Source organism: Aythya ferina, assembly GCF_964211825.1.
Source record: "Aythya ferina genome assembly, chromosome: Z".
NCBI classification, from domain to species: Eukaryota; Metazoa; Chordata; class Aves; order Anseriformes; family Anatidae; genus Aythya; species Aythya ferina.
This window is the reverse complement of record NC_140299.1, coordinates 50,995,421-51,010,044: the sequence shown is the minus strand read 5'-3', so window position 1 is coordinate 51,010,044 and position 14,624 is coordinate 50,995,421. Positions and strand designations below refer to the sequence as shown.

Below are 14,624 nucleotides of genomic sequence, written 5' to 3'. Positions count from 1 at the left end.
AGTAGTGTGTGCTGAGGAAAGTGGACTAAATGGTCTCAAGTGGAACCTTCAAACTTCAACCATTCTGTGATTCTCAGTGCTGGGGACAATAATGTTTAACATCTTCATTAATAACCTAGATGGTGGAACAGGGTGCACCTTCTGTCAGTATGCTGCTGATGCAAATCTGAGAGAAGTGGCAGAAACATCAGAAGGGTGTGCTTTCATTCAGAGTGACCCCAAAATCCTGGAGAATTGGACACAGATGAATGTTCAACACATTCATCATGTTCAACAATGAGAAAGGCCTGCCCTGGGAAGAAATAAACCCATGTACCTACCCAGAATGGGGGCTGTCTGATTGGAAAGCATCATGTCAGAGAAGGATCTTAGCATCCTGGTGGACAAGAAGCTGACCAGGAGCCAGAGGTGTGCTCATGTGGTAAAAGCCAACATCTTCAATGCCATTTCAGGAGAAGCATTGCCAGCGGCTCAAGAGAGGTGATTCTTCCCCTTTTCCCAGTGGAGAGATGTCTAGAGTGCTGTGTCTACTGCTGGACTTCAGAGAACAAAAAGGATCATTAAGGAATGAAACAAATTACTTTATTATATTATATTTGATAATACTTGATTACTTGATACATTTTATTATGCTTAATTATAAATATTGGGGGGGGGGGGACCTATCATACAGTTATTTCTCTTATTCCTACCTAATAGGGAAGGAGAAAATTGAGGGTGTGTCGGGGGGGGGGGGGGGGGGGGGGGAATGACATCAGCATGTAAAGAAAATCAGATGTAGCCTTTGACTCTGACTGACATTTTGACAGAGGCCAGTAGGTGACAAAGATTGCCTTCCTTCAAGATTCCTGGCCAAGACATTCACAGAACATTTTAAACTTAATTTAGGAAGCCTGTAGCTCTCAGCTGAGATGTTAGCTAAAAATACAAAGAAGGTCAGAAAAAACAAAACAAAACAAAAAAAGATATTTTTAGTACACATAAAGAAAATTCATTACAAACCTCAGGCCAGACCTTACTGAAATACATTGAAAAGTCCTCCAGCTATGCCTCACTGACAATAGATCATGATTCTTACTGTTTCCTGTTCTGCCTTTTCTCCTCAACAGATTTTCTTTAGGAAATAAATAACAAGCTCTACAAAAGCCACCCTAAGCAACGGCCAACTTCAAGTGAAAGACAGCCTAAGTGAAACTGGGAAGAATTAGATCAAAATTTCAAACCAGAGAACATTTTATATGCATACAAAAATTATTTACTTATTTTTAATTTACAAAAGGAAAATGAGGATTTGGAGATTGCACTAAGGAGACAACATAATCTTGCATCAAAAGAGAACACAAATATTCCCTTACTTATGGAGATTCTGAGATTCAGGTAAAAGATGGCTGCTTTTTAACATGCAGTGTTCAGGCTTGGCAACTTCATGTTGAGGAAAGTCTCAGTTTGGCAGCTTCTGGGTGAGTTAATAAAACATTAAGTGGAGTTTTTAGTCATTAAGCATAGTCATTATGGAAGCTAACTTGTCAGGATTTGAAAGCTGAAGTATCATCCTCAGCTCTTATCTGCACTTTCCATGATTATGTAATAGCTACTGAAAGCAGCTGAAGATTCATGGAACATTGCTGTTATCAGGATGCTTATATTGGTTTATTTTAAACTATATTCATTTATTAGGCAAAGGTTTTGAAAAGACAAGGTTAACTGTCTTAATGTAAATGGTTATTTATTGTCAGCAGATGACTGTCTTTGGAAGAGCATTCACACAAAAGTGTGAGGTGATCTGAACCCTTGCTTAGATGGGTACACTGCAAATTTCTACCTCTGAATAATTACCTGCCTCCTTCCTAATCAGTTGGCAGCAACAGAATTTCTTTTATATGATTCCACTAACTTCAGACATCTGTTTTAATCTATTTCAACTTGTTGCACAGAAGCCCACATTTCTTTCCACTGAAGAGAGTTTAGGTCACTAAGAGACATAAAAATGCAATTGTTAATTTTGTGAGCTAGGATCAACCTTGAAAAAAAAAAAAAAAGATGACAGTTTTGAAAAGACTCAAAATTTTTATCACAGATTTCATAAAATTCAATCTACTTCTGAAAGGTCAGACTTGGAGGATATAGATAGTATACAAACTTTCAGTTTTCACTTAAACCAGTGAGCTGTTTTGTTTGTTTGTTTGTTTTCAAAATATCATTATGGAAACAATCTTGAAAATGACCATAAGAAATTTGGAAAATGGGTATGCCGAATCATCTATTTTGCATGTAATGAGAGTTTAGACTCATGATTTTTGAAATCTTGAAGTTGATGTAATTAAATACAAAGCGTAACTAAACTTCCAGTAAAGGCAAATTTCTGAAAAACAAAACAAAACAAAACAAAAACACAGCAGGGTATGTGAAGCTGTTTCTCTCCCTCACTTTTGTCAATTTCTAGGAGAAAAAAACATTTTATATGTTTTCTGATTCATAAAATTCTCTTCTTTCTCTTCTGTTTCCTTCAATATGGAGAAGGAAATGCTTATTATTATTACTTGCAGGGAAGTGTACTCAGGCAGAGAAATACTTTTACCTACAGAAAAGTAAAACTGCAATTTTTTCTCTAAAAAAGAAAAAAAAAAAAAAAAGGTTTCCTAAATGTTTTGGTTGTTGTGGATGCGTTTGGTAGGAGACTGAATATAAAAGATGCTTGAAAGAAAATGAGTTATTATCTGAGCTTCTGAGCTGCTCTGTATACATGTACACACGGGTATCAGGAAATCTGTCTGTGACAGTCCCTGCAACCATCAAATTTTTTTTCTGTACAGCTGATATGGAGGACATCCAGCCTTCTTCTTCTCTGTTTGCCTTGGCCCTGTGGTGGTTTTACCGTGCTGGGCAGCTAAACCCCACAACCGCTCTCTCACTCCCCCTCCTTTAGATAAGGAGGGGGAGAAGTAAAGCAAAGAACAACTCACGGGTTGAGATAAGGATAATTTAATTAAAGGGAAATAATTATAATAATTAAATAAAGACTACCATGAACTAAACAATTTAACTAAGGGGAAATAAAAGGGAAAGGGGAAAAAGGGAGGAAAACAAACAAACAAAATAAATGAAAGCTATATGGAAGTGCAGAGGAAAGAAATTACTCTCTACTTCCCACAAATGAGCGATGATTGACCACGTCCTTGAAGCAAGGCCTCAACGCACGCAGCCGGTGTTCGAGAGGAGGACCGACGTCTTCTCAACGAGAGCCCACCCCTCCCCTCTTCTTCCTGTTTCCACCTTTTATTGCTGAGTGTGACACCACATGGTATGGAATATCCCTTTGATTGGTTTAGGTCAGCTGCCCTAGTGATGTTTCTCTCCTCACTTTTTGCCCACCCCCTAGGAGGGTTAGAGAAAGGCCCAATGCTGTGCCACTGCTGCTCAGCAGTAGACACAACACTGGTGTGATAACACTGCTGTTCCAGGTACAAGTACAGAGTACGGCACTGAATGGGCTGCTGCCGGGAAAGTTAACATTCCAGCCAGACCCAGTACAGGCCCAATCCCCTATGATGGTATTTGCCAGAGCTTTGTGGATGCAGCTTTCTGCTTCAACAGCAGGTAGTGGCTTCTGGTGAACTGACTAAACACTTGCTGAGGTTAATCACCCTCCTCTGGCCACTGTAACATGGAATATAGGTAACAGCATAGTCTTTTTACTACAATTAAAGTGACCTATTAACAATATTCCTGTAACAGAAATAGTGAGGTTTAAGAGGGCACAAAGGACAACTGATTGAAAGTAATATATTCATCTGTATGTATACATGCATGTATGTATATTTACATGTATATTCAGCATATAAATAGCTAAAGTTAAGACATGTATTGCGTCATCCCTACATTGCATAGTCCAATGGTGATATGTATATTATCATCAGTAGGTTAAGTTTTCTAGTAGTGTTTGTAGTGCAAAATTGAGTCAGGTCAAGAGCATATCCTGGGGTCTTACCCAATTTATTTTGATTTTTTTCTTCTCATTTTTGAGATGAGGAAATAATAGTGTCCATCCTATCTGCTTAGCTGTAACTACACACTTACTGGAATTTCCAGCTGATCTGTTTCCTTTTTCTTCCTAATGCTTGTCTACAAAAGTGATTTACAAGTAAATAGGCCTGCTTTTGTTATTCAAAAACACCAATCCCTTTGAGCTCTACATTACTCCTGCTTCTCTATCACCAGCAAGCCAGAGGTCAGGTATTTTTAGCTGAGGCATGTGACTAGTATCATCACAGATCTACTAGCCATGCATTTGTATTTATAGTCCCATTGCTCATCTGAAGATGAGATTTCTCTCTGTGGTTGCAGCTGTCTTGGATGACATCTGCATCTCCACAAGGCACAGCACATTACTGTGTGGCATCTGGTGACAGTGTGGGTGGCACTGCTGCCAACAGGAGTGTTCCCAGAATCCTGAAGGGACTGAATTAGTCTCGTTTCATGCTCTCTGTATCTCCCAGAAAATGACATATCTTGCCAGGGCTGGCAACATGTCTGATTCCTGCTGCTCAGCAGAAACAAGGGTTCCAATTAAAGGCCCTTTGTTTGCAATTTTCCAACAAGTGCCACAGTGCTCTCCTGTTTCACCAAAAGTCCTTCATTGAAGTTAGGATTGACATTTCATTTTGTGTGGTCCTTCCATCCTTCACAGTCCCTCTGGCTCTAGACAGGCGGCATCTGAGGCTGGGTACCATTTCAAGATGGGGGCTGGGATTATTTTGGTGCCTGCTCAATTTGAGATACACCCCCCATCCCACCCCCCACCCCAGTAAGGAGCATGCCCCATGCAGGATGAGCACATGTTGCTTGTAGGGATTTCTGCATATCTCTGCACCCTTCCCTGCAGAGCTGAGAGAAACTAAAGAGGAAAGCATTTTCCCCTCTTCATCCCCCTTCAAAACCAAATCTCAAGGAAATATTTTTCAAAAACATACTTTTATGTCCAACTGTTACAGATTGGTGGGGGTGTTTTAACACACAGGATACCCAAGTAAACAGCCAGCTGGGGAGAGGGCAGCCTTTAGTTTCTTCTTTTTGTTTAAATAACTGTCTTGTGAAACATGTATTGTAAAAGTTTTATCACGTTCTTTTCTGAAAATTATGAAATAAATAAATAACTTTAATTTGGTAATGTATACAATTATCAGAGGGAGCCATTAATTAAAGTTTTCAGCAGAATAATGGACAATTGTCTTTTTTTTTTTTTTTTCAGAAATGAGTGCACCACAGCTTTTTAGATTTTCCTTCTCAGACCAAGGAGATGTCTTTCAGACTGTGCAGAATCCAGGAAGGAAAGTAGAGGGAGATATTCAGTTTTTGTATGCTCTCAGTAAGAGTATCTAATCTTGCACAAGAGAAATTGTGGATGTAGCCCATTGTGATATTATCTCTTACCAGTCTCCCCAAGTCTTCCATGCAGACAGTTAACTTTCTATAAAGGTTTATACTTTTCAGTATAACTAGGATGTCTTCGTAGCTATTGAATTCACAGTCCTTCTGAAAACTGGTCTCTTCAAAGAAGTACACATGCACTCTGGTTGACTTGCCTGTACAGATGTACTGGTGTCAGTCTAATGGAAAAGCAGCTGTCTCTTTGTTGTGATATTGGTAACAGGAAAACAGAGGCTAAAATGTATGCGAGACCTTACTTTTCTGTTATTAGTACTAAATATGTGAAAATACAAGTTCTCATGGGAAAAACAGCACTTTTAAAACCCTCAGTTGACTTTTTTTTTTTTTTTTGCTAAAGCTTATTTTATTAAAAATAATGATACTACAATTAGAAGAATAATTGTCAAACTAAGCTGTTTTTCTTTATGAAAAATAATACAATTTAAAGGATAAATGTTGGTAACAATTACATTATCATGAAACGTGATAGTATTCATCAAGCCAGCCCTGCTTTGTTTTTGAATTCAGCAAAAGCACTAGTATCAATTAAAATAGGACTTTGCTAAAATACAAAACAAGTTTTGGACTGGAAAATATGGAGAACACAGGCAAAGGCACTGGTGCCTTTGCAACGGTAGGTAATACCACAATATCCAGCAGAGGAATCTGCCTTGAGAGTATCTGGGATATAGTTGCAATGCAAGCTTGTATGAGGAAACCTATCCTTCTGGATCAGACCCAAGGCACACCTTTTCCAGAAACCTGTTTCTAACAGAGGCCAATAATACTTGTCTCAGAGGGATGTGGAATTCCCTTCCTCCTTCCTCCCACCCTCTAAATCTTCAGAAACAGTGAGAGGAAAGCTTTTTCCTTGCCAATAGTGGATGAAAGCTGGCATATACTCTACTGCAAGAGCATAGTCTAGCCCACTGAGAGGGAGATCTGTAGTAATGTTTTGTTTTGCTTTGTTTTGTTTTTTAAGTTTATTTTTCTTTCATATTTCTGGTCATTCTATGTTCTTCATAAAGTCATCTTGCCCTGTTTTGGGTTCTGCTAAAGTCATTCATGCAGTGAAATAGTGAAATCTAGGGTCAATGAGACCTATCAGCTAATTGTGAATTGTTATAATTTTCCTTTTACACACCAAATAAAATTTAATTACATTGTCACATTTTTATTTCTTCCAGATTATATCTTATTTTTTATATTATTTATCACAGTTTATTTTTATCCCTGCCTTCCTTTCTGAAGCTTTTCTGAAGGCTTATTTTGCATATTTTACATATTACCTGGAACTGGATTGAATGAAATTGGAACACTCAATTGGAACTCCTCAGTGTCTTCTTAGCTGCTCGACAAAATCCTGTCTCACCTTACCTGCCCTTCCAAAGAACTTATTCAAAGTATCAAGACAAAGAATAAACTTACTTTTTGTTGTTGTTTCTGTTTTGTTTTCTTTCGTACATTTCTATTGTGCCATGAAAAAACATCTGCCCTTAGGGACGGATGGAGACAAAAACAAAACGTAGCTCTGTTCTCAGTGTAACATTAGATGAAATGCCAAAAGACCAAGTGTTGGTTTTGAATACCATTCTATGGTTTCAGTAGAGCCTTCTGCTACAAAAAGCTGCTGCAAGGCATGACCCTTGCAGTTGCAATTTAAGACAGAGACCACACCTTCTTACAGAGAAGCATGTTTCCAAGGAATGAAGAATTAAGAATGAACAGGAAGAGATTCTAGCTCCACTGGAAAATTCTTGAATTCTTGTCAACCCGGTTCCACTAACAATGTTATTTCAGGGCTAACTCAGGCTGAATTCAAAAGAAAAAAAAATAAAATAAAAGGAGTACACCAAGAATGGCATTGCCAGCCAGTCAAGAGGAATGATCATTCCACTCTCAGTCCTCAGTGCTGGTGTGGCCTCATTGAGTACTGTGTAAAGTTTGGGGCACCACAGTATAAGAAAGATATAAAAATTTTAGAGCATTTCCAAAGGAGGGCAACAAAGATTCTAAAGGGTCTAGAGGGGAAGACATATGAAGAGCAGCTGAGATTCCTTGGCCTGGATCCCTTGTTCAGCCTGGAGAAGAGGAGGCTGAGGGGAGACCTCATCGCAGTCTACAGCTTCCTCACGATGGGGAGTGAAGGGGCAAGTGCTGAGCTTTTCTCTCTGGTCACCAGCAATAGGACCTGAGAGAATGGAGTCAAGATGTGACGGGAGGTTCAGGTTGGACATCAGGACATAAGGAAAAGGTTCTTCACCAACAGAGTGCTTAGGCACTGGGATAGACTCCCCAGGGCAGTGGTCACAACACCGAGCCTGCTGGAGTTCAAGAAGCACTAGGACAATGCTCTCAGACACATGGTCCGATTTTTATTATTTTATTTTTTTTGGGGGGTGGTCCTTTTGGGAACCAAGAGTTGGACTCAATGATAGCAATTACAGGCCTGTCAGTCTCACGTCAGTGCCTGGTAAAATCATGGAGAAGATGGTTCTCGAACTTATTGAGGTGCACCTGGGGGACAAAGCAGTCATTGGTCCCAGCCAGCATGGGTTTGTGAAGGGTAGGTCCTGCCTAACTAACCTGATTTCCTTTTATGATAAGATCACCCGTATGGTGGACCAAGGGAAACCAGCTGATGTGATTTTTTTGGACTTCAGCAAGGCTTTTGACACGGTTTCCCATAGGATCCTACTGGACAAAATGTCCACCATACAGCTAAATAAAAACATCATATGATGGGTGAGCAATTGGCTAACGGGCAGGGCCCAAAGGGTTATGGTAAATGGGGCTGCGTCAGGCTGGTGGGCGGTCACCAGTGGGGTCCCTCAAGGCTCCATTTTAGGGCCGGTACTTTTTAATATTTTTATAAACGATCTGGATGTAGGAATAGAGGGTATTTTGAGCAAGTTTGCTGATGACACCAAACTTGGAGGAGTTGTGGACTCGAATGAGGGCGTAAAGGCCTTACAGAGGGATCTGGATAGGTTGGAGAGCTGGGCGATCACCAACCGCATGAAGTTCAATAAGAGCAAGTGCCGGGTCCTGCACCTGGGACGGGGAAACCCTGGCTGCACGTACAGACTGGGCGATGAGATGCTGGAGAGCAGCCTAGAAGAGAGGGATCTGGGGGTCATGGTAGACAGCAAGTTGAATATGAACCAGCAGTGTGCCCTGGCAGCCAGGAGGGCCAACCGTGTCCTGGGGTGCATCAAGCACGGCATCGCTAGTAGGTCAAGGGAAGTGATTGTCCCGCTCTACTCTGCGCTGGTGCGGCCTCACCTCGAGTACTGTGTGCAGTTCTGGGCACCACAGTATAAAAAGGACATGAAACTGTTGGAAAGTGTCCAGAGGAGGGCTACGAAGATGGTGAAAGGCCTGGAGGGGAAGACGTACGAAGAACGGCTGAGGTCACTGGGCCTGTTCAGCCTGGAGAAGAGGAGGCTGAGGGGAGACCTCATCACAGTCTACAACTTCCTCGTAAGGGGGTGTCGAGAGGCAGGAGACCTTTTCTCCATTAACACTAGTGACAGGACCCACGGGAACAGGGTTAAGCTGAGGCAGGGGAAATTCAGGCTGGATGTCAGGAGGGGGTTCTTCACAGAGAGGGTGGTTGCACACTGGAACAGGCTCCCCAGGGAAGTGGTCACTGCACCGAGCCTGTCTGAATTTAAGAAGAGATTGGACTGTGCACTTAGTCACATGGTCTGAACTTTTGGGTCGACCTGTGCGGTGTCAAGAGTTGGACTTGATGATCCTTAAGGGTCCCTTCCAACTCAGGATATTCTATGATTCTATGATTCTATGATCCTTGTGGGTCCCTTCCAACTCGGATATTGTATGATATAAACAGCTGGAGGTCACTCTCTTCTTTTAGGCTCACTGTAGCACACTATTTTTTTCTTAAGGCAACAACAATTAAACCCTGAATACCTATCTGCCCCCAAAAATCCCATGGAGAAGGGCCACGCAATCCAATACGTAATTTTATTCTTTACCTGTTTTTAGATCACATAGCATCATTGGTCATTCCCATGCACCCTGTTTCATGCTCTGTGCCCTGCTCATAGTTCCCCCAACTGTTCCTTGCTCAGACCCCTTAGGCTTGTTCCTTGCACCAGCTCCCAGAACTGCCCTCAGCCCCCATCACTACTTCCAGTCTCTGTCAGCCTGGGCTCCAACCATGGGTGTTTCCCTTTCTAGCCACTGTATGGCCAACACAGGCACTGTGCAACAGTTGATTCTCTATGATCCTTTGCCCTGTGATGACTTTCAGTGTAAGGGGGAATTTTAGGCATTACAATTCACAGTCTTGGCAACAAGAATGTAACGAGATTATGAGTTGGAAAAGAAAACAAACCTTGCTGACAAGTGATGGCATTTATTTGGAAACATAAATAAGCAGCAAATCCTTTTGTATTCACCATGTGTTTAGCAACATTTTATTATCTGTTTTTACAGATGATAATCTCAGGTTTTTAGGGGAGGATGTTCTTCAACCAAATACTAGATGGTCAGAGTGAAAGAGTCAAAGGCTTTTCACAGTTACATAGACACATGGTAAGTGGTACCAGGACACATGAAGCAAGCTTGGGTCTGGGCAGAGGTAGAGAAGGTGTTTAAAGCAAGCAGTCTTATGCAAAGAGCAGTTCAGTTTCTACAATGCAAATACAAAATGTTTTTTCCTTTTACATTTTAACCCAAGCTTTTCATTGCAAAGTCATTTGAAAGTAACATTTGGCAGGTTTTGATATAAAGGCTTTTTTCTCTCTCTCTTTTTTTTTAATCTCCTTATTCTTTCCATGAATTTGCTTTTTCTTACATCAGTCTCAGGTGTGTCTGCACCCTTGGAAGATAAGGAGGCTATTCAAAAGGCATTTCCATGTCCTAATCCTTCTGAGTACAAATCAAATATTGATCCATTTAGTAAACTAACATAGAGTAGTCAGGATTGTAAAAGAGCATTTACTCAGGAGACAGACCTCCTGACAGCTGCTCAATGGTGGGATTCTGATGTCACAGTAGTAAATACCCTATAAACAGTGGATACAGGGGGAAATAAAACATGAAAGGGAACTTTGATGCCTGTTACCAAGCAACAAAAAACATGTAACTGAGACGTAAGAAGCATGTACATGTATGTCTTCTAGCAAGATTCACAGATGTCTTTATAGAAAATCTCAGTTTCAGTTTCAATTTCATTGTTTTCTCCTTTTTTTCTTCTTTTTTTTTTTTTTTTCTGTCCTTGAAAAGTGGGAGTGATTGTTTTGAGAGAAAAAAGGAAAACAGATTGTTAGATTATAAACTACCATTAGATTGTTATTTTATATGAATATTCTTTCAGAGCAAATGTTTTCTCTGTATATTATGAAGTTAAACTTTATTCCCTGTGTGTATTCAGCATGTTTTTCACCCTTAAGATGATCTGCATTGTGTTTTCATCAAGACATGAATTTTACAACAAGTCATGAATATGGCTGTGAAATCCTGCCTCTTCTAAACAGCAGCTTATGAAAGAAAATGTCTTGCTCTTTTTGGGCCAGGATTTTGCCCTTTCTTTTCTCCAGAGAAGGACAGAAGACTTGGGAAGCTTCCTAACTGTAAGTGGATGGAGTTCTGTGCTCAAGTCTCTACTTATGTGTAGGGCATGTTCTCAACCTGAGTAAAGCTGACTGTGCATTTCTTGCATGCACGAGAAATGAAATGCTGTCTAAAATTAGACCACACAAGTGATCATAATGGTGATCTTCACTACAAGTCTTACAGAAAAGGCCAAGAAAGGTTTCTGTTTTTCCTCCCACACCACATTTTTCATTTAGATACACATGTATGAGTTACTCCACCACAAGAGAGAACAAAGCATTTTTTCTCAAGTTAAGTGGAGCTCCGTCGTTTCTCTTGCCTTATCAAGAACATTGATTTTTTTTCTTCTCTGTGAAGAAAGCATTTTTTTCACTGTGAGCTGACATTTGAAGAAATGTAGTACTTGAACCACTCAGTGAGAAGGGGAAGGCATTTTTCCATAGGTGCATAGAGAAGATAAACTCTCTCATAGTTTGATAGACAGAACATCCATGGATGTTTGTCCCTTTGTGCACTAGAAAGACTGCAAAATATTTTCTTTTGAAATAAAAGAGGAAAAAGAGATTTTTCTCTTTCACTTAATTTCTGGAAAAGGCTAATTTGATGTTCCTGAAATGTAGAGAGATATATGGAAATATTACTTTCTCCTTCAAGAGAGTGAAAGAACGAACATTGTTGGTTGTTGTTTCTTTGTTTGTTTGGATGGTTTGTTTTTGTTTTTCCTTCTGTAATTGCTTTTTCAATCAAAATGCATGTGTGATACCATCCTTTTAGTTAAATCTGTTCCATTTCAAGAAGGAGAGTAGAAGAGAGGTGATTTTTTAAAGAAAAAGAAAAAGAAAAAGAAAAAGAAAAAGAAAACGTTTCCATAATATATATATATTTTTTTACTAGTTCATTTTAAAGAGTAAAATATGATAAAGGAAGGGGAAAATTTACAAATGTAGCTTTCCACTTCAGCAAGGTATGCAAGCGTTTTTCCTAGCCTTCCCTAGTAAACATAAAAGTTCAAAGAAACTACAAATGAGAACTCTTGGTATTTACTTTATCTAGGAGTAACCAAGAATTAAAAATTGAATGTCTTTCACAACAGCAGTATATACTATCTGGAAGAAGAATGCAGTGCACAAACCAAGTGAGGGATGGGTTTGTTATCAGAAAAGAACTAGCAATTCACAAGAAAACACTGTAACTGTTGTGAAAGCTGTAATACATAAGAGTGTGGTTACCTGAGCCACACATGAGAATCCCTTGGCAAAAATCACACAATACAAACAAACAGTGTAGCAACTTTTACTTTCATTATATGATGGTGGTCAACAGCTTCCAAGGTAACAGTTGGGGATTTCAGAATATATTAGAATACAAATACCTCAGATAACTCAGGAGAAGCTCCTGACACAAGATGATTAGTTCTTTTAGTCAGTGTGGTGATGGGGGAAAGCATCACACACCCATTGCTTGCTAGTAGCTCTGTGGAAAGGAAGAGAACCTGTCCCTTCACTTTTCACAGCCTCACTGTTCTCACCTTCAAGTCCTCCTTCATTTCTTTCTCTCATTGCCTGTAGGTGCAACAAACTCCAGATGTCTTCTTCATGTACTGCAAACCTGATTGTTCTTCACCATTGCTTCTGAAGAGCAGAGGCACACATATAATGAAGACTGAAGTCTTCTCAGAGATGGAAGAACTGCACTTAAATCTAGCCTGAGTTAGGACTTTTGAGCCTTTGAACCACACAACCTGTGTATGCTAGAGTGGGGCAAAGGAGATCTGCCTGGCATTTGTTTTAACCCGTGCTACCAGTTGTCATACTGTTGTTCTTCTGAAGTCCATGGACTATCAGGAATTCTTAATAATGGTGAACTACAAATTACATGTGACAACATGATATACAGTTTTCTTTTCACACAAATGAACTCATTCATTTTGAACAGCACAAGATTTAACACCAAAGTGGAAAACCACTTCAGCCATGGAATTTCATTCTAGACTCAGAGTTCTCACCTCATAAAAGCACAGAGGTAATTGTCAGGTAGTTGATATGACAGCTAACATTGTTACTAGTAATTATGATTTCATGGAAAATAAATTGCAAGGGCAGGTATCTATAAATAAACACCCACAAAACAAGCCAAATAACATTTCACAATACCTCCAGCGAAGAAAGCCAGAAAACTGTGCTGACTAGAGCACAATGAACTCTCTGCAAAGAAGCCTTCTTTTTGCTCTAAAGCATTTAAAACCAAATATGAAACATGTGCTTGCATTTGGCTCTGTACTTCCCACAGAGGCTGGATTTAGATTAGACTAGGTGGGAAACAGACTGTCCCTGAGCATCTGCCATGGGGTGGATCTTTCTGTCCTGTGGTTGACAAAGGTCCCCTAAAATGGTTGTGTTACTCTGAATACTGAAAGACTTTGTGAGACATCCTTAACTCCAGAGTTTTCATCTGGCTGGCTTTTACACTTCAACAGTTGAGAAGCCATCTATCGAGCAGCGCTGCCCAAAATCTGTGTCTTCCTGCCTCCCATGTGAGATATCTTAGATGAAGCCAGAGATCCTTTAAGTCATGAATACTCTGATTGGCTCCTAGCATTTCCAAACGGACAGTCTGTAAAAGTAGATGGAAATAAACACAATGATGCAATTGGGGGGTTAGAATATCCTTCCTGTGTTCTATGAAACATTTGTCAAAAGCAAACCTTTGAAAATGTAGCAAAAGCTTTCTCTGTGAATGATGCTGGCAGCTCTCATAATACTGCTGCAGCATATGGGAAGCTCCATCACACACCAGGCTCCATCGTGCTAGAACAGTATAAAATACACAAAAAGAACTCCAAAAAATATTAAATATTTACCTTAAATGTTTTCAAATAAAGGGATTGGAAAACACCCATAAAATTTTGGTTAAATATATTCTTCTCATTTTTATTAATAAAAGGAATTATTTTTTATTTTTGTTGTTATTGTTATTTGACATACAAAGTGGGTATTCTCTGGGTCTTGATATACCACCAGGTATTCTGGTTAGTGTTCATGATAGAAGAACACTTCTCTTTTAAATACTGTAATGCAAGCAAACTTTTAGTGTATGACCCTTCATGCTCTCAAAAATAATAAAAAATAAAAATAAATAGTTTATTTTTCAATTTAGAGTCTTTTTTTTTTTCATGGCATTTTTTGGTGGACGTTCTTATTGTTTTGTGTTTTTTTTTTTTTCATTATAATGTTACCAGATATGAAAACAAGAATCTGGTATAAAGAAACCATCTTCCCCAGGTAGAAACAAAAAAGGCTGTCACCATGGCATAATCTGCAATCTGGTTACGTTAAAACCACAATGTCATGAAATACAAAAGTCCATACATTGTTTGGAATACATGTACTATATTCTATGGAATGTGTGGACTGTGGAAGATCCTTCATGCTATAGGAATTTGGGTTTGGCAAGTTACCTTATTGAGAAGGTGCTGAAGGAAACTTTAGACAGCTTTTAAGATGCATTATAGATTTTCCCACAACATTTTTCATATTTACCAAGGACCAAATGATCAGTGATTAGTATCATTAATATCAACAACTAGCAATGTAGATGGGGACTTCATCTGG

General features: G+C 39.5%; 1 long non-coding RNA gene across 2 annotated transcripts; it reads left to right on the top strand.

Moving 5' to 3' along the window:
- Positions 1-771: 771 nt before the first annotated feature.
- Positions 772-6,812, top strand: LOC311427058. 2 transcript variants are annotated; one of them, XR_014687188.1, is made up of 4 exons: positions 772-1,377; positions 2,814-2,857; positions 3,534-3,597; positions 5,249-6,812. It is a non-coding gene; the product is annotated as an uncharacterized lncRNA (long non-coding RNA). The 2 variants fall into 2 exon arrangements; XR_014687189.1 differs by having other exon boundaries at positions 3,534-3,675.
- Positions 6,813-14,624: the final 7,812 nt, after the last annotated feature.